We start from the raw sequence: 23781 nt of genomic DNA on the forward strand, positions 1-23781 counted from the left end.
TTATATATTCATGCGCTATATACATTGAGTGATATATTTCGCAACAAATTGAAAGATTTTGGAGTAAATATGAAAATAATAAGAGTGAATATTGCACGTGGGGATATATTGAGCGATATATATTTTTGTCTCAAAACAAGAAAGATTGCATGGCCAATGGATATTTCATGCATGAGCCGAAAAGGAAAAGACAAAAATTATATAATTTTTTTATGGCATTTTCTTTCCTTGGTGGGGACCTTGCTACGTTGCATATAAAATAAATAGTGGGGCCATACACTGAATAACAGGGGATCGTGGGGAGGAGAGCTCTCGGACAAAATTGAGAAATACACGCATAGAGAGAGATTCACGAGAGAAAGAGAGAAAAAAACGTGAAGGAAAGGAGTTCACCAGACGAAAGAGTCTTGTTGCTCGGTTTCCATGATCCGCATGTAGAAAGGTCAAGGAAGAAAGAGAGAAGGATGGCTAGAAGAAGACAAAGGAGGGAGGTTCGCTCGTTGAAAATCGTGAGTGTGGGGTTCTCTTCTGGCTCTCTCTTGGGGCCAGACAATTGGAAAACACGCAGCCACATTGAGGGGAGCGACACATTTAGAGACTCGACCGGAGAGAATAGATAGGAGAAATCATAGAGAGCTTCAATTAAAGGAAAAACATTCTACAGCGTGGAGAGAGAGATGGTGCAAGGAAGAAGAACGTGAAGAAGGAAGCCCATCGCTCACGAATTGTGGCTGCTGGACCTTGCTTCCACGTTGCTTCACCCTTGCTTGACACGCCATCATCAGTCTTGGTTCCAAGACAGCCAGAGCACCACTAACAGCAGCTGAGTTTGACCTGTCTTGCTCCACGTCGCGCCTCCCACCGCCTCAGTCCATCGCGTTTCAGGATTGCCAAGTCAAATCCTGATCAATTGACGCAATCGAGCGTCCCGGAGATAGTCTAGCAGATCTAGACGATCTCTCACGCCACTCTCGAGTCCCTCATCGTTCCGTCCGTGACTCGTGACAACCAGCCGTTGTCCCGAGTCGCGATCCCCGATGTGATCTTGCTGCTTCTCCGTGAACCATCACAACTAGCCGTCGCCCATCAACCCGTGAGCCCACTCTCCGCTGCTTGCTGACCCGAAGAGACCGCCGCTGCTCGGCACTGCCCTGACAAGTTGCAGCCGCAACGTTTCTCCAAGTCCAAGCTGCCATCCCTGACGTGAGCCGTATCCATGCCGCCTGTTAAGCCATCCGCAGATTCCCCAGCAACGACGGTGAGCCACTGTCCAAGCTCGAGCTTGTCCATTCCAAACCGAGAGGTTCCAGTACCACGAGTCCTTGCATCAACGCCGAAGCAGTCACACCTTGCACGAAGCACACTAGTCTTTCTTTAGAGGTGGAAAATTTAAGTTTTGATGTGTCAACAAACATCATCAGTAATGGGTAAATTTTCCATGTTTTAGCGATAATCCTTCTTATTTCCATGAATGATAGTGAAATCTCTGCAAATTCCACGAAGAAAAAAGTCGTCAACTAGGAATGATGTCTTTTTTCACTGTATCTTAGACGGCTTCAGCGAGTACTGCTTATCTATATTTTTCTTCAGGTGAAAAGTGGTAATTACATTAGAGTGATTGACAGACGATCAAAAAGCTTTCGCCACATCCACATGCACAAAAAAAAAAAAAAAAAAAAAAATTGATTCGATGTGACCTTTTTGGTCAACTTTGGCTCACCGTGTAAATCATTTTTTTCTTTTCTTTTTTCCCTTTCTTTACTCTGAAAGACTTTTCAATCTATTCTCGCGCACTCCCTCGGGTGATACATTGCACCGATCAGATACCCAAGTGCTTCTGAAGTTATTATTTTTTTTTATCACAAAGTCAAACTCTGAGCTAATGATTTTCCAGTCCATTCCTCGGGACTCACCGAACAAATTCGCAGTCTGCCAATCAGCGTTAATGGCCCGACCACATTTCTCAATTAGACATCTTATAGAAAGTTGGGATGATGAGGGGACCAATTTCCCAGAAGTTCAGATGGAGAAGAAAAGCTCATGAATTGATGGATGCGTACACTGCATTATTTTACTCTATGTTGATGGTTAGAGGAAATAATCTTGCCACGCCCTTTTAACAATTTCCATTTTCTTTTTAGTAGATGTTGATTGTGTATTAAGAACGACTTTTGCTTCTAATTGCCACTTTCGTTGCAATTACGATTAAAGCTGCACTGTTATAGCCATCAGAGTTAAAATGGAACAGACAATGATAGACCTCTAGATTTATAGGTTGGAGGGCGAGACTGAAATTTCTCAAGTTAACAATTTTCTTTCTCCTGAATTTCTTTTATTAATATCAAAGGATCTTTCAAGCCTCGAGGGTGAGAGCCACCAGTGGCCCTCTTGGGATGTTCTATATTGGTTTTAATAGCTTTTACTTTCCCACATTACTTAACAATAAGTTCTCATTTATTTAACAGCTTAAACTTTTGGGTTGTACTTTTTAACATAATATCATATCATTTCGAACGTGCGTCCAATTTACACATGAGAAGGGAGTGTTGAAATATTGTCTCATATTATTTGACAACAGTCTAATGACATATGAAATATTATCTTTTTTTATTACATGATTTTTATATTCATGTGATTTTTTTCCACGTATCAATTTAGGCTTTTTTGTTGGAATTTCTAACACTTATTTGTTTGATTTAGATAATGAAATATCTATTATTTGTTTGGGTTGACACGGTAATGGCAAAGGTATAAGTCATCGAACCAACGTGTTGTAAAGTTATTCTCTTAACTTTTTTGAAATATTGAAAGAAAAGCCTACAATTACTTTCTTTGACTTTTGTTTAAAGTTGAACCAGACAGTATATTAGGATACACATGGTTTTCGGTATTATCTTTTGATTTTAGAGTTAGCTTTTGGCTTTAATTGGCATGTCACTTTTTCCCAAAGTATAGAGTAAATTTCCACATTGGTTAACTTCAACAATCAAGTTGCATTTGATGTTATTTTAACTTTTTAAGGTCAGCTGTTTGACTAAATGCCATATATTAAGTCATGAGTTAGGATTTGCGTTAATCAACTCCTGACTTTATACAAAACCATAGGAACTAAACAAGCACATGGAGATTTTTGGATTGGTGAAAAAAAATGACTCTCACGTGACGCCTTTTGAACTAGTGATCACTTCCTTTATGATAATCACGCATGGAAAAAAGAGACTGATGATGACTCAATGACGACAAGTGTTATCTTATTACAAGCGAACAATTTAAGGGGATCGAAGGTTCATCACTTGCTATTGAGAGAGAGAGAGAGAATCCTGTAAGGGTCAAGTTTCTCTGCAATCTTGGTTATGTTGGAAAAAATTCCTTTACTGTTTTGAAGTTGACAAAACCTTTCCAATATCTAGTCTAAAAACTTCTAGATTTTAGTGTCAAAGTTTGAAAACCGCCAGACTTTAGGTTCAAAGTTTACCCACATTGACAGATTCCAAACTGAACACTACTAAAGAATGAATATTTATCCATATGCAAGATTATCTTTATTTATTTAAGGATTCAATTCGTATGGCATATGGATGACCTTTTGGTTGGATATAACACCTATATGATTGATTATCTTTATTGGAATCAATTTTGATAGTCAAATCTTTTGGAAGGCAAGCAAATTTGGAATGTTCTACTTATGAAAACCAAGATCCTGATTATATGGGCAAACATGATTGACGAGTTTTCATCACAAATCTTCAAACGACTCGAGATCCCTTTGATTGATTCTGTCCAATGGGTAGATTAAAAGAATTCATTTGGAAAGTGCCAACAGTCGAGAATGCATGAAGGAGTATTTAAGGCGGACTCTCCAGTTGTTCGATAATGTGCATTAAAGAAAATTTTCAAAGTCTGAAGATTCCTAGTTCCTTGTTATTTCATTCACTGAGCTCAAAGTTGTATATAGACCCGTTAAACGGGTGGGTCGGGTCGGGTTTGGGTCGGGTCATAAATGGTCCGACCCAAATCGACCCATTTAACCCGTTTATGACCCGTTTATTGCAATGCAAAAATTTTGACCCATACCCGACCCAACCCATACCCAACCCATACCCGACCCATTTAATTAAACTTAATTTATTATATATATAGATATATATATATATATATTTAAAAAAAAATGGTATTGCTAAAATAATTTTATACAACACAAATTTAATGGACAATTTTTATAATGTTTAAAATAATTATTTTAAAAAATCGAATTTTAATTATTTTTTTAAATAAAATTTTAATTATTTTATTTTTTTTAAATATAACTTTTCTTTTTCTTTTTCTTTTTCTTTTTCTTTTTTCTTTCTTCTTCTTCTTCTCCTTCTTTTTCTTTGGCCGGCCGCCGGCCACGACGACAGCCGGCGGTCGGCCCACGCGACCTCGCCGGACGTTGGCGAGCTCGAGTCTCGCCCAGTCGGCGAGGCTCGAGCCTCGCGTGACGTCGGCGTGGCCTCCGCCTCGCCAGATCCGGCGAGCTCGAGGCTCGCCGGCGTCGGGCGAGGCCTCCGCCTCGCCGGATCCGGGAGCTCGAGGCTCGCCGGTGTCGGGCGAGGCCTCCGCCTCGCCGGATCCGGGGAGCTCGAGGCTCACTAGCGTCGGGCGAGGCTCGAGCCTCGCCGATCGGGCGACCTTGAGGCTCGCTTGGCCGGTCGCCGGCGTCGGGTGAGGCTCGAGCCTCGCCGATCAGCGACCTCGAGGCTCGCCTGGCTGGTCGCCGGCCATCGCCGTGCCGGCGACCGGAGGAAGAGGAAAGAAAAAAAGAAGAAAGAAAAATATAAAAAGAAAAGAAAAATAAATGGGTTGCACAACCCATCTTTAGACTTTAATGGGTTTGTAAATGGGTCTGGGTCTTAAATGGGTACCCATTTAAGACCCATTTATTTTAGTTCTTTTATTTTTAAAATCCATCGGGCACCTTATTTCTCAAGGCCTGACCCATTAACAACCCATTTATGCTTAAATGGGTCCATAAATGGGTTGCACAACCCATTTAACACCTCTAGTTGTATACAAAAGAGAGAAACTCATAGTGAGACTTTGTGAGAGATCAGTAGAGACTCTTCACTGAGAAGTCGAGATCGCAAGACAGTAAAATCTCTTTTGTTTCTTAGTGAAATTCAGTTAGTGAGTTGTCAACGCGGAAGAGTGGATGTAGGCTTGATTTAAGCCGAACCACTATAAATTATGTGTTCTTATTCTTTTCCCTAAACTCATTTATTTTGTTCATAGTTTTATCTAACTACTATAATCGGAACTAGTTTGTAGTCTGTCTTTTTCTAAAAGCGAAATACTTCTATTGAATTTTGCAAAAAAATTTCATAACACCTATTCACCCCCCTTTAGGTGTTCATACTAGCCCTTTCAGGTTAAGAAGTTGATTTCCTCAAAAATTATCCTTTTTTATTTGTGGGTTAGTTCATCCTTAATCAGGTATTATCCAAATAAAAACAATGTAGATTGTACCTTTATTTGCAAACACATAGGGCTACGCTTATTCCAATTCAACAACACATGATTTTAGCATCAATTCACAAGTTAATATTGTGAGAATGTGATTGAGCGAACTATGTCCCCATTCATCTTATGCGGACATCTGGACTCACGGAGTTTCTTCTCGTCGGAGAGCAGCTTCTCGAACCTACAAGAATTTACACCAAAATTAATTAGCCTTTTCAATGCTAATCAAAGAAAATAAATCTTGAAATTCCTAGTTTCCTAAAGATGTTATTGTCCCAGACATGCGTTCATATTTACACATAAAAATTTTAACCTTTTGAGGGCTTCCTCATTGGTGCCGGCATTTGGAATGGGTTCATAGTGGCCAGTGTCGAGATTAACTCGCGTGACCGGTTTCTTCAACGAGTCCTCACCAACTTTCACCAGACCCTCCAAGTTCCTTTCCGTGGATGTGTCCACCGAAGATAAAGTCTCCTTGAGAGTGTCATCCTACAGCAATTCATTCAATTCTAGTAGCACGAGTTGGTACCAAGTGTAGATCGATAGAATCACAGCAGTAAGAATTCACGAAGACGGCAAAGTCAGCGAAAATCTTATGTTGATGCGGAGGTAATTGTCCTCAGACTGGTAGGCCTTGAGACCACGCAATTGTGGTAATCGACCAGGTCGGCACTCCCTTGAGAATAGACATCTATCAAAGGGCTCGAGCCGTCCTCGTACAGCCAGGAGAACAACCCCCGCTTCGCAGCCTTCTTGGCATCGAACTTGAGCTCCGACGTGTCCGAGCATGTCTCCAGTGAAATCACCAGCATTCGAGTGTAGTCCATGGGCGGTTTGATGTCGAAGAAATCTGGGTCTTCCTTCAACATCTGCTTGCTCACTTCGCTGATGGCGACCAATTTCTGGAAAAGAGGAAAACGTGCGAAACATTCCAATATCTTGAATGGAACGAAGTACTAGATATGAGACCATGTCACGTGTCATCAACTAGATTTTATGAGAGTTTTTAAGTAAAATCAACTAGATGTTTATAGCCACGTCATGTGTCATCAACTTGAAATCAACGTGAAGTAATTTTCGAGTCAATTTCAATGGTCTTTAATATGAGCATTTTTTTATTCGGTCCTCCAATAATTGAGGCTTTGATCTCTTAGTTGATCCGATTAGTCGTCCTCATGCTTTTAACTTTTCTATTGATGGTTGATCCTCATCTTATCTTTATAACTATTAATGATTTTTATATTGCAAAACAAGGTTCTTTGCAGGATGCTCTTGGAATACAATTCTCGAGTGCCAAACCCTAATAATACGAAAGAGAACCTTTTTGTTGTGCTCTTTTGTGATGTCCTAACCTTCCGTACAATATGTCCTTTTTGTTTCATCAATCTCGCCCATCAAATTAACAGGTATTTGTCGGGTCAAGGTTTCTTCACTTGAAGTGAGCTTCCTCGTCGCAAAAGAATATATAATAAAGGCACTCCGCATTAGAACTCGGTGATCCTATTTTAGCTGCGCTATTTTATTACAGTCTTCGCTATCAAATAGGCTAGTAATAATTTATAGTCTCGTATGTACATAACCTTTTCTTATGTGTATCTATCCATGTATGTATGTATTCATGAGTGCATCTATGCGTGTAAGCTATAATCACGTGTGTTCATTAGACATACGTACGAGATTGTTGGCGGCCATACCACCGTCAATGAGATTAAATTTCATGGACTCGCCCATCTTTATCTTCCAACTTGAAATAATGGGCGGGGAGGTACGTCGGAGCAGAGGCTGTGCCGATGCAAATGTCAGATACTTTAGCGTCCAATAAGCATGTTTTGACACCTACACGATATACAAATCCATTAAAAAGAACATCTCCTATGATTAGTGTATATGCGTATAGTTTTTCTCTATTAAGACTGGGCAATTGATTGTAATTGTCTTTGTCAAACTTGCACCGTCAATAACCCCATTTTCCATTGGAAATCAGAAGTTGCAAGAAAAGAATGATTCCATAACAACCTTTTACCCTCCAAAAATTCTACCCAAGGCTATAATTATTTGGATATTTTACGACCTGCGTGGACTCACACGAGGTAGTTTCAACATGAAAAGGGGATTGACAAGTCTTGCTTAATCAGTCATATATACAATAATGCTAATGTGTCATCCTGATAAATAAAAAAATTGTGAAACTACATAGAGGATGTTATTAGACAAGCAAGAGTTAATCGGAGAAAGTTATTTTCGAATTGTCTATCCAAATCTAACTAAAATATGGATCTGGTCGATGTCTATGCTTGCAACTCTCATCGGTCAAAAGCCATTACCCAGATTACGATGGACGACAATATGACCCATCGGACATATACCAATCTACAACTGCTGTCTCTCAAAAAGAAACATACAAGAGCTCACCTCATAAGAAGCAAATAAAATTGGTTGTAGCTTTTTGACACCGAAAGTCGGGATGACCAAGCCGGTAAGGGTATCGTGCAATCTCGTGCTTCCAAGTAACTTTCTCATTAATTTGCAAAGATAAACTCCATTGTACTTGGTCCCCGTCAGAGATTTCATTGTGTTCAAGACCGAACTCAGACTCCCATTTTTTTTCTTTTTTTCAGGAAAAAGTAGCGGGAGCAAGCAGAAAAGAATTGAAAAGACTCAAATCAGATATGTTATATGTGAGGAGAGAAAAAACTAAAGAAAATTATCGGTGAGCTTAAAAACGATAAAAAGGAGTTTGATAATTCATATTTAGCAACGTGAGACGTATGTCAATGATTGATTACCATCCTTGAGGGAAGATTCTAGGACAATTCTCCCAGTAAAACGGGACTATGTCTTTCGCAGCGAAGAGAGGACGGTTGTGAGCATCAGGTGCAGACAACATGGCCGTGATGAGACCTCCTGTGCTCGTGCCTGCAATTACATCGAAATAATCTGCGAGCGTCGCACCTTCACCATCCAGCTCCTGCACCCAAAAAACTCGATGACTTCGGGATTAATGTCTACTCAAGAGATGGTGTGGATATGGGCGATGCCCCGTGTTTAGAGACTTCAGGCCTTTCTATCTGGGCGTCCATCCTCCTCAACAAAGCCATGCTTCAACCAAAAACCCTTCCACTGTTGACTCCGAATCTGTCCATCCTTGCTGTCGACTCTGAATCCATCCTTCTTGCCACTGTTGACTTTGACACCGTTGCCGTCCTCTTGCTTGTCAGATCGTTGCTCATCTTGCCGTCAACTGCGACTTCGTCCTCCCTACCCCTGTCGATTCCAACTCCATCCTCTCGCCGGTCACATTGTAGCTCACCTCACCGTCAACTTTGACTCCATCCTCCCTGCAGTCGATGACTCCAACTCCGACTCCGTCCTCTCACCAACATCCACTCTGTTTGCTTGCAAGTGTCCACTCCGTCTGCTCGCTGCCGTTGACTCCAACTCCGTCCTCAACCGTAGGCCTTCATTGATTGTGCGAGCATATCTTCTCGACATCTCCAAGTAACTGTGATTGATTGGCTTTCCATGTAATTGGTCGCTTTTGTCTCTTCGCCTCGCTCATGCTTTTATCTCCGATTTTGTCCTCAACCCTAAAAGCTTCCATGGTCGCTTGAATAGGGTATGATTTTAGGCCTTTTTACCTCTTCTTCTCGATGTGTCTAGGTTGATTTCCGACAACTTGTGGCGAGCGGCGTCCTATTCACGGTGCTTTGATATATTGATGTTGATGTCCTCTATGTTCATGGTATGGCTGTGAGCGTAAGTCTTGAATATGTGGGTGGAGTTCTGATGAAGTAAAGCATAATGTTTTTTTTTTTGGTAACCAGTAAAGCATAATGTTCATGGCTGGAGTATTGATATTCTTGAATTAGTAAGCAATCCTTTGGGTTTTCTAGGCGTGCTTAAAGAAGAAGATGTTGAAAGGTTTAGGGAAATAGAGTAGAAGAGTCGTGATTTTATTTTGGGCAAATTTGGCCTTAGTTTTATTATAGCGAAAGAGTCGTGAATTTCTTTTCTTGTTTTTGGCTAGTTGTGTTCACCTTCGTTTCGTCACTTTAAGGTCTGTGCAATTGCCAAAGAATACATTAGGAAATACAAATCTTTGTCATAGAATACTTTATTTCCTTCCTTTGTAGGCAGGGGAGAAATCAGTTTAGAGAGAGAGGGGGAGAGAGAGAGCTGGTGAAAGATCTCGCCTTGGTTCGATTGAATTGTTTGCAGCATCGCGGCAATGTGATTTTCTTTTTATTCGAATCATATTGTCTAATCGGGAGCTGGTTGATGGATTGAATTTTACTAATATGTCTATTGCTTAGCTTAAGAATGTTATGCGAAACTTGGGTTTGATGCCCCTGAGAAATTAATTGTTATTTGTTCTGGTATGGAGGTTTTTGGGAGTTTTTTTTTCCCAAAATGAGATGTAATAGTTCCTTTTTCAAAAGTACACAAGTGTTGAGAACAATTTATTTTGATATATTTCATGGAGCAATTGTTTTGATACCTCTCCTTTCTTAAATTTATTCTCTAAAATGCTTATCACAATTTATTAATGATTTAGTGAGGAGCTGCACTGGCTTTGAACTGCTAAAGTTTCGAGTGTATAGCAAGAAAGGGTAGATGAATATGGTGGATACTTTGTGGCTAACTAGTCTAGCAGCCCCTTTTATTAGTTAGGTCTCTGCGCTATCAATTTGATACTTTGCTCATCTAGCGAGCCATTTAACGTAATTTGACAATTATACGAACAGACAATAGCTGGGATTGATTTGTTAGAAGCAACTATAGGGCTTGGACATTAATTTTTCATCCGAAGCTTTGAACCATATTTTTCTTTAAAAATGTGAGTTTCATATGCATATCTAGATGTTGTCATTGAAATATTTACTTAGTTGAGATTGAAAAATTATAGCTGTCAAACTTAGGTTGCTCCACTTAAGTTACATCTTTGATATGGAACTCCTGAAGAATTAAGCCATCTAGAGATATGCCTTCATGATGTGCTTGTTAATCACAAATTCATATGGATGATGAGAATGGGATTCTCAGATCCTCTTTGTTCACTATGCTGAATTCTTATATAGAATTTAATATAAGAACAAGGCCTTTGAGCCTACATTATTTCTTTTATCTTATAAGTAGTCCATGACTTGATGGATCATCTAATTTGCTTTAAATATCTACTTGGTAGGATGGATTTTTGCAGTTTCCGGAATGATAGTTTCTAATAAAATCGATGCTTCATATATAGTTGAGGTGTTTTAGTGAAAATGCTTTTATTGTTGATTATTGTCGGTAGAAGTGGAGGATCTAAGGGATGGTATGCAACAATCATATTGCAGCTGTTGTTAACATGAGTTTGCAAAGAATACTGGGTTTTTATGGACTATCGAGCATCTTAGAGCAATATATGCTTGCTTGTATAATTTGATATGGTGATGTTTTCTTTCAATTTTCTTCATGCATTTTGTTTTATTAACAGTCATAAAACATTACATTAATATGATCTCGACATCAAAGCTTTTGTTCTTGAATTGGTACATCATCTGATATGGTTCATTGAATATTCAATTAGTTAAGGTTAAATGGCACCCCACAAAGAAGCATTTATAGCAAAGTGGACTCGGCCTTTGACCAATTTGTTTATAAGTTTGTTGGTATAAGAGGTGAAAAAGGGAAATCGTCCCACCTATACCTACAACAAAGTAGAGTGGAATAACATACATGCCGAGTTCAATAAACAAACAAAACTCCAATTTAATGTAATTCAGTTGAAGAACGGGGTAAACAAACTAAAGAGGCAATATAATAGTTTTAAGCAGCTTCTTTCACAATTTGGATTTGGATGAGATAATGTAAACAAAACGGTTGTTGTGGAGGATCCAAGTGTATGGAATTCTCACATCAAGGTATCACTTTACTTGGGTCCATTTGTTCTTATTGTGGATGTAAGCTTCAATTATATTGTTGATATATGTCATTACTATGAAATTTGCAGGATAACAGTGAATGGGCTAAATTCAAGAATGATGGGTTTCCTTAGTATCCAGATATTTGTATTGTGTTTGGTGATACATATGTTACTGAGGAGTATGCAGCGGGAAATGTAGAAGACCTAGTAGTGTCGGAGAGAGAAGACAATGGTGTTAGTGGCAATAATGGTGGTGGTGCTACGATAGGTGATCTAGAGGAATCTAATGAACACTATGTTGATGAATGAGTCTTTACATTTGATGCGACTACCACCCCAGTTCATGAAAAGCACAAGTTGAATAAGACTCCAAATTCCAAGAGGAGAAGAAAGAGTAACAGCTATTATGTTAGTGGCACCTGCAAAGCAATTCAAGAAATGATCAAATTTAGGTTGCCTAATCAACAAGTGGCTTCATAACCTCACAAGCCCCACCTCCTGTAGACCTCTACTCCATAAGAGCTGTGGTTGTCATTCTAAATGGCATGCCTGATTTGGAACAGAAACTTTACAATAAAGCTATGAACCAGGCATGCATTAATGCCGCTTGGAGAGAGGCTTTCATCGTCTCTCTACCTAAAAGGAGACATCAACTTCTTGAATCTCTTTAAGTAGTTGTTAAGAAACATGCTATAGATTTATATTTAGCTTAATTTCATTCTATGACTTATGTATTTGAGACTTTGGTTTTTTTTTTTTTTAAAGTTGCAATTATGATGACATTATTTGTGACATCCTGAAATTCGACCTTGTTTCGATAAAGTGAAATGGGCATGTCGTCAACGTGCCTATGGTCCTTTTTCTCTGAGCTGATCACTCATGAGTTAACTAACCTATTGGGTGAAGCCATTAAGGGATGTATCCGCGGTAAAATCCAAAAAAAAAAAAAAAAAAAAAAAAAAGCTACTCAATTGGTTGGATTGGACTAAAATCGCGTTTGATTGATTCTAACCATGAAATTTAAATTGGTTTTGGGAATCGAATATTCGAGCATGTCACAATTCATTTTTAGGACCGTCTCATCGTCTATCAATTTATTGACGAGTCCGAAATTTCAAGAAAGAAATTATCGGAGGAAAAATCGAAGACCGGAAGAAATTAGAAAGGGAAATGGAAAGAGAAAAGAAAATTTAGAATAGTATTATTCTTTTTCTTTTTCTCTCTCTCCCTTTTCTCTCTTTCTTTTCTCTCTCTTCTCTCTCCTCTCCCCTCCCCCTTCGTGCGGACAGCTTTCCCCCACCGACTTCTCTCTCTCTTTTCATTTTGACCGGTCAATCCTCATCCTCTCTCTCTCTCTCGTCACTCTCTCTTCTTCTTTCTTCTTCGTGCGGCGAACCGGAAGCCGAAGAAGAGCAGAGCAGCCCGCTTGAAGCCGTCGCTCGCCGCCGGGCCGCCGTCCGCACCACCCGCGCGACGCCGCGTGTTCCGCCGGCTGTCCTTCGTGCCCTGTGTGTGCTCCCCGCACGGTTCAGCCTCTGCTCAACCTTCGTTCCACCCCGTCCGGCCACCTCGGCCGCCGGTGAAGCCGCCGGACCTCCACCGGCCCTCCCGGAGCACCGCCCGCTCTCCCGACCTCTTACCGCCCCCAACCCTCTCTTTTTCCCCTCTGTTTTGCAGCAACCCAGCAAGTTGCGGAGTGGGTTTCAGCGACTTCGGGCCCGCTTTTGGGCCGTTTTCGAGCCCCGGATCCGTGAATCGCTTTGGGAAGTTTCGTTCCTCGCGTCGCCGCCGTCGGATTGATCCGATTTGCGGGCGATTTGGTGAGTAATCTCACTAATCTTGGATTAGTTGGCTAATTATGCTTAAGGTTGGTTTAGATTTAATTAATTATGTTTAGGTTGTTAGATTAGAATAAATTAGCAATTATTAGTGAATTGTGATGCGATTTAGATAAATTGATTGTGTAATTAGCAAGTAGACGTGGTCTACTAATTATTGGAAGTGCCTCGGGATTTTTCCCGACCCTTAGTGGGCTCCAATTAGGCTTTTCGGGCCTAAGTGGATTTTTTTAGTATTTAAATATTAATTTTCGGAATTAAATTAAATAATTATTTATTTTCCGAAAATTCAACTGAGATGGCTCGGGACCGGAATATTATGCTGATGACCGTGGTGAAGTCCGTTTATTTAATCGGGCTTTATTTTGAGCTAAATTGAATTTTTAGTAATTAATAATTAATTTTCGAAATTAATTAATTAATTAATTATTTTCGGAAATTAAGATTTTGATGGCCGACGACCGAAATCGCGTGCTGATTGTCGTGGCGCAGTCCGTTTATTTATTTGAGCTCTACGTTGTATGGAATTAAATAAATTGTGATATTTTAGGGATTTACCCTAAATTGATTGGGATTGATTGAGATTGAATTGTTGATCGGCAAATGGCCAAGTACGTTATTCAGCATTTATAATGCTTTGTTGAGTTGATTTAATTATTTGATTGAGAAATCGTTGGGCATTGGTTGTCGGTATTGAAAGTAGATTGGTAACCACTTGAAAGAGGCACGTGACTCGGTGAATTGGAATATCACCTGGAAAATGCACGTGAGTTTAGTGGTTGATTATATTGAGTTGTTTACGTTGGCTCTGTGATCAGTGTATCACCTTGGCGAAAAAGACGCCCGAGAGCATAGTAAAGTGTTCACTGTACGTCACCTTGGCGAATCGACGCCCGAGAGCATTGATGGAGCTCTGTGACTAAGTGAAGGCATCTAAAAGGGCACGTGGGCTCGGCGAATTGATGCATCGCTTTGGTGAGATGCACCTAAGAGAATGCACGTGGGCCCGGGCATCTAAAAAGGGCACGTGGGCTCGGTGACTTGATGTATCACTTTGGCGAAAAGGTCGCCTGAGAGAATGCACGTGGGCCCAAGGTTCGAGGCACGTGGACTCGGAGACTTGGAATGTCGTCCTAGAGAATGCACGTGGCCTCGCTTTTAGATACTCCTCTGTGGAGAGTGATTTGTTTGACATGTAATCGACTAGGTCGATGCTTTGATTTGATGTGAATTGATTGACTGAATGGGAATGGCCGTGAGTGGTCTTGTTGGAATATAATCGACTAGGTCGATTTGATCGATCTTCGATCGGTGATATGATTGCTTGGGTGCCTATTATGAATTGTACTGACTTGCAGGTGAGATCTAAGGCCAAGGTACGTCTTCTGCCCGTGCGTGTTTAGGCAGCATGTAGTATAATGGTTTACTAATCGGGCTTAGTGGGGTAGAACTCGCCGAGACGTAGTCTCATCCCAGTTGGGGAAAACCATTTCAGGACCCCGCTGAAGAGCTGTGGAGGAGGAATCCGAGAAGGAGAACTCGGAGGTGAGATCGAAGAGAAGGATTTTTGGAAGAAGAGGATAGTCCCGAGAGGGGCCTTGAGTACGGTCGGATGGATTGAGATCCTATCTTCTTTTGAGACCTCCATTTTGATGTGAATAGTTTTGAAGTGGTTAGTGTTTTGTATAAAAGTTTGGTTATAAATTTCAATATGAAAAATATGGCCCTACTTTTCTATCCCATCGTTTTATTGTCTGGGGATTTTAACTGCTTCCGCATGTGCTTAATAAATGAAAGGGTCGACGATACATTGTCCTGGGATATCGCATTATAAAATCGACCAAGTGAGAAGGATGTGTGCGTGCCCGAGGATCGGGGCGTGACATCCAGTTTAAGTGGTATCAGAGCGAAGTTGAAGATTGGAGTGATAAGGAGCGTTGACCATGGGATAGTTAGTAGGAAAGGCCTTTAAATTCATGCTGGTGCATGTCTGTGCTAGCCGAATGCTAGAATTGTTTGTTGTGAGTGGATCACTCATCTTCTAATCCGGTGTGGATTTGGAAGACGGGTTTCAGTGTAAAGACTGAACCATGAGCGAGCAGGAGCTGAGAACTCCTAGTAAGAGGGCAATGTCCTCTGTGACTCGGGATGAAGCACTGACAATGGTCGCACCGAGGTGGTTGTGGCGAGTGTTGGCTCGCCAGCTCGAGTGTAAGAGTATCACCGCAAGTTGGTACTAGTGTAGCAGCGTCGAATGATCCTAAGTTCGATAGGATCGTTCGTGCTAGGGTTCCTTGGGAACTGGATGAGCCAGTAAGCTCAGGATCAAGCCGTTGTTGTTGTTGTCGCTATCGCAACCGTTGTTGTCGCCTTGCCTGCTGAGATCCAGAGTGAAGATGTGATCCAGGAGCGAGTCATTGCATTCGAGTCGAGGTATAGATCCAGTTCAGGCAGAAATGGAAATCGGTCAAGGAAAAGACCGAGGTCGAGAGAAAAGCATTCTATTCCATTCACGAGGAAGGATGGAGTAGTCAAGTCGGCACCGAGTCAAATAGATCAAGTTGTTTTCGGATGTGAAGATGGAGATCGGCATTATGTCCTTCCAAGGACGCGAATTTGTTTGGAGTATAGCTAACAGGGATATCTGGTCGGGAGTGGTCCTAGCAGAATGATGAGGCAACCAGAAAGAGTGCATGCTTTCGCCTAATAGAAGATAGAAGATGCACCAGATAAGTGTAAGAATTGTAGAAGGAAGTATGGATAAATCCAGTGTCTGAGTATGACGAGAACCTGTGGTGATGATGACCAGCATGGCCATCGGGTGAAGGATTGTCAGTGGAAGTCTAAGGTGGCATAGACATCGCTACTGCGGCCAGGAAGGAATGGGAGTAAAATGGACCTTGCACCGATCAGAGAAAGAATGTGTTGGAAGTGATTTTATCAGAGAAGCACAGTAGAGCTTTGTGCTGAGTTGGTAGAACTTAAAGTGTTGAAGTAAAAGTGAAAGAGAGGGGAATCACTAGCAATAGTTGTGCTTGACTAGTTGCTGAGGAATATTCTTAATGCTACATGAATAGTGTGAGTTCATAGAGCATCTGGTGATAAGGAATCATGGTCATGGAATAATCCAGTTTAGTCTATTAGTTGCGAAAATGTCGAGATTATTAAGAGTCGAAAAAAATCTTCGATTTCATTAATCTCGTTGGCTAAAGACAATTTGTTTGTTAGACGGAGGTTGCCAAGATTGATTTGACAGCTGTAGTGGATATGTCAGTTGAGAAATAGAATGAGAAGAAGGCGGCCGTGATACATAAAATTTATAAGATGGCTCCAAAGGAATTGCTTGGGTTACCGCCAGAAAGAGAGATTGAAATTGCAATTGAGATAGCACCAAGATAGAGCCACTCTCGAAGGCTTCTTACCAGCTGTTGTTGTCTGAAGTGGTAGAATTGAAGATGCAGATGTGAAGATTGATAAATAAGGAATTCGTGTATATCGGTGCATCACTTTTGGGAAACATCAGTTTTGTTTGTGAGAAGAAGAAAAATGGTTTATTGTGAGTGTGCATCAACTATTGTCAACTCAATTAGGTGAAGATCAAGGACAAGTGTTCTTTGCCAAAGATCAATGAATGGTGTGACTAGTTATAAAGAGTATCGATGTTTTAAAGGTCGACTTGAGATTATGAAGTCGTCAGTTACGAACCAGGAAGGAGGTTGTACGAAAGAGAGCTGTTCGTACTTGATATGGTCTTTACGAGAGTATTGTAAGATCGTTTGGCTTGGTGAACACTCTAGTTGTTGTCATGGATTTGACAAACAGAACATTCAAGGAATATGTGGATCATCAGTTTGTGATCGTGTTCATTGATGACATACTGGTCTATTCGAGAAGTGATGAAGAGCATGAGAATCATCTAAGAGTAGTACTTCAGACTTTAAGAACTCATCAGCTGTATGCTAAGTTTAGCAAATGCGAGTTTTGGTTGACTCGTGTTGCGTTCTTAGGTCATGTGATTTTCGGAGAAGGAATCTCCGTCGACCCGAGCAAGATAGAAGCCGTGATCAATTGGCAGAGACCGACATCAGTGACAGAGATCAGAAGTTTTCTAGGGTTAGCAGGTTATTACAGACGGTTTGTGGAAGGGTTCTCATCGATAGCGTCGCCTCTGACAAAGCTCCCGAAGAAAGAAGAGAAATTTGTATGGTCGGACAAGTGCGAGCGTAGTTTCCAAGAGTTGAAGGAAAAGCGACTCTTTTTTGTCCGACGATTCCATCGGTCTGGAGGATTCGAGATCTATAGTGATGCGTCATTCGGGAGATTGGGTTGCGTGCTGATGCAACATGGCGAGTTGTTGCATACGCTTCCGGCAGTTGAGACCTCATGAATTGAATTACCCGACGCATGACTTAGAACTCGTAGCCATCATATTTGCGTTGAAGATTTGGAGGCATTACTTGTGCCGAGAAAAGTTTCAGATCTTCACAAGCCATCAGAGTCTCAAGTATTTGTTCTCTCAGAAGGAGTTGAACATGAGACAGCGTCGATGGAGGGAATTACTAAAAGACTATGACTGTGATATTTTATATCACTCGGGAAAGGTGAACAAGGTCACCGACGCTTTGAGTTGGAAGTCTTCAATAGCGCAAATCTTGGTTAAGGAGTGGAACTTAATCGAGAGAGTTCGAGATTCGGAATTCAAATTTGAGGTAGGCCACCTCTCGAGTCTTATGGCCACCCTCAGAATTGAACCGGATGTCCAGGTCAGAATCAAGCAACTCCAACCGACAAATCCAGACGTATAGAGAATTCTTCAAGAGGATACCGATAAAAGAAAGGCTGATTTTCAAGTTTCTGATGATAGGGTACTAAGGCTTCGTGGACGTTTGGTTGTACCTGACGATGTAGAGCTTAGAGAAGAGATTTTATCTGAAGCACATCATAGCAGCTATAGCGTTCATCCTGGAAGTACTAAGATGTATCAGAATTTGCGTCAACACTACTGGTGGTCAGGCATGAAGGCAGACATCGCCAAGCATGTGGCCAAGTGTTTGACTTGTTAGCAAGTAAAAGCCCAGCATTGCAAGCCGGGAGGATTTCTACAACCTCTCGCGATCCCAGAGTGGAAATGGGAACATATCACGATGGACTTCGTGACTGGACTACCAAGGAGTCAGAGGGGGAATGATTCGATTTGGGTAGTAGTCGACAGGCTGACAAAGTCGGCTCACTTCATTGCAGTTCGAAAGGACCCGAGTCCAGATAGACACGCAGACCTGTATGTGCGTCAGGTGGTTCGTATGCATGGAGTGCCGGTTACGATAACATTTGATAGGGACCCGAGGTTTACTGCTGCTTTTTGGAAGAGCTTACAGAATGCTTTAAATACAAAGCTTCAGTATAGTACAGCGTATCATCCTCAGACGGATGGCCAGTCTGAAAGGACAATTCAGACTCTTGAAGACATGCTGAGAGCGTGTGTAATAGACTTCAAAGGAAGTTGGGAAGATCAGCTTCATCTGGTGGAATTCGCCTACAACATCAGTTATCAGCATAGCATCAAGATGGCTCCATTTGAAGCGTTGTATGGCAGAGCATGCAGAACTCCAATATGTTGGGATGAAGTTGAAGAAAGGAAGATATCAGGCCCAGAGTTGGTTCAGCGATCAGTAGATGCTGTGGCAGTGATCAGAGACAGATTAAAGACAGCACGAGTAAGCAGAAAAGTTATGTAGATAAGCGTCGAAGGTCTTTGGAATTCCAAGTTGGTGATCACGTTTTTCTGAAAGTGTCACCAATGAGGGGAACTTCGCGCTTTGGTAAGAAAGACAAACTGAGTCTGAGGTACGTAGGTTCGGTTGAGATTCTTGAAAGAATCAGAAACCTAGCGTATCGTCTTGCGTTGCAGCCAAGATTGGCGCAAGTGTTTGACGTATTTCACGTGTCGAGGTTAAGGAAGTACGAGCCTGACCCGACCCACGTGCTCAATTTCGAGGAATTGGACGTGGATGACCGTGTGTCATACGTGGAAAACCCGGCTCAAATTGTCGATCGCAAAGAGCAAGTTCTGCGTACAAAGACCATTCCGTTGGTCAAAGTGGTGCAGCAACACCACGTGATCGAAGAAGCGACTGGGAGGCGAAGAGTCGATGAGACAATTGTACCCCCGCCTTTATGATCAAAGTGTATAATGGTTTAAATTTCGAGGATGAAATTTTTATAAGAGGGGAAGAGTTGTGACATCCTGAAATTCGACCCTGTTTCGATAAAGTGAAATGGGCATGTCGTCAACGTGCCTATGGTCCTTTTTCTCTGAGCTGATCACTCATGAGTTAACTAACCTATTGGGTGAAGCCATTAAGGGATGTATCCGCGGTAAAATCCCTAAAAGCTACTCAATTGGTTGGATTGGACTAAAATCGCGTTTGATTGATTCTAACCATGAAATTTAAATTGGTTTCGGGAATCGAATATTCGAGCATGTCACAATTCATTTTTAGGACCGTCTCATCGTCTATCAATTTATTGACGAGTCCGAAATTTCAAGAAAGAAATTATCGGAGGAAAATCGAAGACCGGAAGAAATTAGAAAGGAAATGGAAAGAGAAAAGAAAATTTAGAATAGTATTATTCTTTTTCTTTTTCTCTCTCTCCCTTTTCTCTCTTTCTTTTCTCTCTCTTCTCTCTCCTCTCCCCTCCCCCTTCGTGCGGACAGCTTTCCCCCACCGACTTCTCTCTCTCTTTTCATTTTGACCGGTCAATCCTCATCCTCTCTCTCTCTCTCTCTCTCTCTCTCTCTCTCTCTCTCTCTCTCTCGTCACTCTCTCTTCTTCTTTCTTCTTCGTGCGAGCGAACCAGAAGCCGAAGAAGAGCAGGAGCAGCCGCTTGCTGAAGCCGTCGCTCGCCGCCGGGCCGCCGTCCGCACCACCCGCGCGACGCCGCGTGTTCCGCCGGCTGTCCTTCGCGCCCAGGTGTGCTCCCCTGCACGGTTCAGCCTCTGCTCAACCTTCGTTCCACCCCGTCCGGCCACCTCCGGCCGCCGATTGAAGCCGCCGGACCTCCACCGGCCCTCCCCGGAGCACCGCCCGCTCTCCCGACCTCTTACCGCCCCCAACCCTCTCTTTTTCCCCTCTGTTTTGCAGCAACCCAGCAAGTTGCGGAGTGGGTTTCAGCGACTTCGGGCCCGCTTTTGGGCCGTTTTCGAGCCCCGGATCCGTGAATCGCTTTGGGAAGTTTTGTTCCTCGCGTCGCCGCCGTCGGATTGATCCGATTTGCGGGCGATTTGGTGAGTAATCTCACTAATCTTGGATTAGTTGGCTAATTATGCTTAAGGTTGGTTTAGATTTAATTAATTATGTTTAGGTTGTTAGATTAGAATAAATTAGCAATTATTAGTGAATTGTGATGCGATTTAGATAAATTGATTGTGTAATTAGCAAGTAGACGTGGTCTACTAATTATTGGAAGTGCCTCGGGAGTTTTCCCGACCCTTAGTGGGCTCCAATTAGGCTTTTCGGGCCTAAGTGGATTTTTTTAGTATTTAAATATTAATTTTCGGAATTAAATTAAATAATTATTTATTTTCCGAAAATTCAACTGAGATGGCTCGGGACCGGAATATTGTGCTGATGACCGTGGTGAAGTCCGTTTATTTAATCGGGCTTTATTTTGAGCTAAATTGAATTTTTAGTAATTAATAATTAATTTTCGAAATTAATTAATTAATTAATTATTTTTCGGAAATTAAGATTTTGATGGCCGACGACCGAAATCTCGTGCTGATTGTCGTGGCGCAGTCCGTTTATTTATTTGAGCTCTACGTTGTATGGAATTAAATAAATTGTGATATTTTAGGATTTACCCTAAATTGATTGGGATTGATTGAGATTGAATTGTTGATCGGCAAATGGCCAATACGTTATTCAGCATTTATAATGCTTTGTTGAGTTGATTTAATTATTTGATTGAGAAATCGTTGGGCATTGGTTGTCGGTATTGAAAGTAGATTGGTAACCACTTGAAAGAGGCACGTGACTCGGTGAATTGGAATATCACCTGGAAAATGCACGTGAGTTTAGTGGTTGATTATATTGAGTTGTTTACGTTGGCTCTGTGATCAGTGTATCACCTTGGCGAATCGACGCCCGAGAGCATAGTAAAGTGTTCACTGTACGTCACCTTGGCGAATCGACGCCCGAGAGCATTGATGGAGCTCTGTGACTAAGTGAAGGCATCTAAAAGGGCACGTGGGCTCGGCGAATTGATGCATCGCTTTGGTGAGATGCACCTAAGAGAATGCACGTGGGCCCGGGCATCTAAAAGGGCACGTGGGCTCGGTGACTTGATGTATCACTTTGGCGAAAAGGTCGCCTGAGAGAATGCACGTGGGCCCAAGGTTCGAGGCACGTGGACTCGGAGACTTGGAATGTCGTCCTAGAGAATGCACGTGGCCTCGCTTTTAGATACTCCTCTGTGGAGAGTGATTTGTTTGACATGTAATCGACTAGGTCGATGCTTTGATTTGATGTGAATTGATTGACTGAATGGGAATGGCCGTGAGTGGTCTTGTTGGAATATAATCGACTAGGTCGATTTGATCGATGCTTCGATCGGTGATATGATTGCTTGGGTGCCTATTATGAATTGTACTGACTTGCAGGTGAGATCTAAGGCCAAGGTACGTCTTCTGCCCTGTGCGTGTTTAGGCAGCCTGTAGTATAATGGTTTACTAATCGGGCTTAGTGGGGTAGAACTCGCTGAGACGTAGTCTCATCCCAGTTTGGGGAAAACCATTTCAGGACCCCGCTGAAGAGCTGTGGAGGAGGAATCCGAGAAGGAGAACTCGGAGGTGAGATCTGAAGAGAAGGATTTTTGGAAGAAGAGGATAGTCCCGAGAGGGGCCTTGAGTACGGTCTAGATGGATTGAGATCCTATCTTCTTTTGAGACCTCCATTTTGATGTGAATAGTTTTGAAGTGGTTAGTGTTTTGTATAAAAGTTTGGTTATAAATTTCAATATGAAAAATATGGCCCTGCTTTTCTATCCCATCGTTTTATTGTCTGGGGATTTTAACTGCTTCCGCATGTGCTTAATAAATGAAAGGGTCAGCGATACATTGTCCTAGGATATCGCATTATAAAATCGACCAAGTGAGAAGGATGTGTGCCTGCCCGAGGATCGGGGCGTGACATTATTGCTATTGTTTATTACTATTGGAGTCCTTATCTAATGGGTTTGTGTTCTTATTTTGTGTGATGATATAGGTAATATGGATGAGGATGAAAGTAGCATGTATAATTGTCAAGTATCATCAGTTGAATCAATTGAGCAGGATTTTGACGATTTTGGTCTTAATATACTGATAGCATGGTTGGGCACTGTTATAGTGGATATGTCCATGCACACAATGGAACCTATTAAGGAGAACTTATTATCATGACCGCACTGGATAAAAGAGGTTCATTATGGGAATTTCGATAGAGTATATGAAGCTTTTAGAATGGAGAGACATGTCTTTCTCAACCTTTGTGATCTAATGAAGGAAAAAGATTGGTTGGAAGATAGTCAATATATTGGAGTAGATTAACAAATCGGGATTTTCTTATCTATGATTTGTCACAAGAACTCAAATAGAGATTTATGTGAAAAATTCCAACGTTCGAGACAAACTATCAGCAAATTCTTTACTAAAGTATTGCAAGCAGTTTTCAAATTGGCAAAAGAGGTTATCATACCACATTCCTTTGATGTTGTCGCACAAGAGATTATTATGGATCCTAATCATAAACGTTACTTCAAGATAGAATTCTCATATATTTCCTTACACCATCAATTTAATTTTGTTGATAATCTTGTCTAATACTAGTCTTTGATAAAATGACAGGGCTGTATAGGCGCTATTGATGGCACCCATTTTCATGCTTCTGTACCTGTGTTGAAGCAAATCTCATTTAGAGGTAGGAAAGGCATCAACACTCAGAATGTGATATGTGTTTGTTCATTTGATATGAAGTTTACTTTTGTATATGCTAGTTGGGAAAGCTTTGCCAACGATTGTCAGGTGCTTTCAGTAGCATTGAAGACTCCTTGCTTGGAATTTCCTCGGCTACCACTAGGTATTTGCTTGTCTTTAAGGAGTATTTTCTTTATGATCATATTTATAGTTCCAAATTATGATCAATGTATGAATACCTTGTTGTAGACAAATACTATGTGGTGGATTCTGGTTATCCAGCAACTCCAGGATTTTTAACTCATTTTAAAAGTGAACGGTATCGTTTAAATGATTATAAGGGTATAGCAAGACGACCAACAACTGCAAGAGAATTGTTCAACTATAGGCATTATTCTCTCAGGAATGTCATTAAAAGATCATTTGGGGCATTAAAAAATCATTTTTTTTTTCATTTTGAGGCACATGCCCTCATTTGCAATTTGAAAGCAAGCACATATTGTAATTGTATGTTGTGCCATCCATAATTACATCCATGATCAGGACAATATGGATAAGAACTTTTCTCTATAGGAGATCCATAGTAC

General features: G+C 41.4%; 1 pseudogene; it reads right to left on the reverse strand.

The window, feature by feature from the left end:
- Positions 1–1086: 1086 nt before the first annotated feature.
- Positions 1087–8991, reverse strand: LOC104420431 (annotated as a pseudogene).
- Between the last annotated feature and the right edge of the window lie 14790 nt (positions 8992–23781).

The sequence above is a fragment of the Eucalyptus grandis genome, chromosome 9 (assembly GCF_016545825.1).
Source record: "Eucalyptus grandis isolate ANBG69807.140 chromosome 9, ASM1654582v1, whole genome shotgun sequence".
In the NCBI taxonomy this organism is placed as follows: domain Eukaryota; kingdom Viridiplantae; phylum Streptophyta; class Magnoliopsida; order Myrtales; family Myrtaceae; genus Eucalyptus; species Eucalyptus grandis.